Raw genomic sequence first — 1726 nt, forward strand, 5'->3', positions numbered from 1 at the left:
CCTACAATAAGCTTATATTTGTCGGCAACAGCTTCAATACCTTTCAATAGCTTTAAATAAAAAAACATTATTATCAAAAATATAAAAATGTTTATAGATTTTTTTTCCGAATCAAAGTTCTTTAATGTAAAAATTTAATGAACCACATTTAAAGAACTGTGATTTTCTTTATAAATATGTAATATTATATACATATCTAGTAAAAGGCTATTTATAGTTTTTTTTATCAAAATTGGTATTATACAATTAATTGAAAAAAAATCATTTTAATGAGGTTTTTTTAAAAATATTTTGATAGAATAGTTAATTTTTTATTAAATTAAAAAATTTTATTCAATTTATTTTTTCAATTTTTAAACAAAAACTATTGTTTTAACATTATCCTGTTTTTTATAGTAATAAATTAATACATATGGGAATAGTGCGCACTTAATGAAAAACTAATACTGCATTATTAGTTTTAAATGTCACCTTAAAGTATGCTGACATATATTTATATAATTTTCAATAATTTATTTAATAAATTATCTCCTAATAATTAATTTTAATACCTGAAGATTCATACTTGAATTCATTTTTCTTTTTCTTAAATAACATTAAAAAATATATATATGTGAATCTACTAAATATATACGAATTTATTCTTTTTATTTGGAATGATATAATAATTTTTATTGAAAAAAAAATACGTTTAATTTAGATATAATATTAACTAAAGAATTTCAATTATAGTTTTTTAAAAATTTCTCGACCTTAGGTATAAGTCTGTTCATAACTTCTGAAATACTGGTCCAAAAATTGTTATCCGCCAGTCATTTTCTTAATTACACTATTTTCTATTTTATAAACTAATTAATTATATGTCCTTTTATTTGGAAAATAAAATTTAAATCTTTATAAGTCTATCATATTGTTTAATAATTTATAATGAAATTGAATTTTGATCTGCAAAGTCTTGCCGTAATTTTATTTTTTATAAAATGCACAAGATCATTAAAGAAAGTTTAAAGTCAAATGTTACCCCAAGATCATTTACTGAATAAACTGTTAATAAATGTATGTGTCATAGACAATTAATAAAATTTAATAGGATTTCGTCATTTATAAATATTTTTCAAATCAATCTGTAATTTCAATATATCTTCTAAGCAACTAATATCTTAAAATATCCTTGTATCAGATAATAACAAACTTCTTCAGATAGAAAAAGCATTATATAAATCAATTATAAAATGATAAATTTTGAAAATAATTAAATTTGGGTCATTGAAGAATATTGAAGTAACAAAATTATGTTCTGAAAGATCATTTTTATGTTTAATAATTATGTGTGTATTAAGTATGGTCTGAAATGAAAGACTTCATCCAAAAAAGAAGTGGTTCTCTGAACACATATATTTTAATTTTATTAATTAATAATTTATGATTTAGTCTATCAAAGGCTTTTTCCATATCTCTATAAATTACATTGAGTTATAATTTATTTTTAAGTAAATTTAGAGTTGAATGCTTAAATATACATATATTTGTTATTGTTAAGTAATTTTACCTGAACGCATTTTGCTGCGTGATAATAATTTATCGTATGAAGACATTAATATTATTGTCAAGTTTTTTTAAAATTTATGAACTTCTATAAATTTAATAATCAAATTTTGTTTACTTTTAGCTTCAATGCGAAGCTGAGAATTTATTGGTTTTACTATGATGTTTTTTTTTTTTTTTT

The sequence above is a fragment of the Daktulosphaira vitifoliae genome, unplaced genomic scaffold, assembly GCF_025091365.1.
Source record: "Daktulosphaira vitifoliae isolate Bord-2020 unplaced genomic scaffold, ASM2509136v1 Scaffold_1, whole genome shotgun sequence".
NCBI classification, from domain to species: Eukaryota; Metazoa; Arthropoda; class Insecta; order Hemiptera; family Phylloxeridae; genus Daktulosphaira; species Daktulosphaira vitifoliae.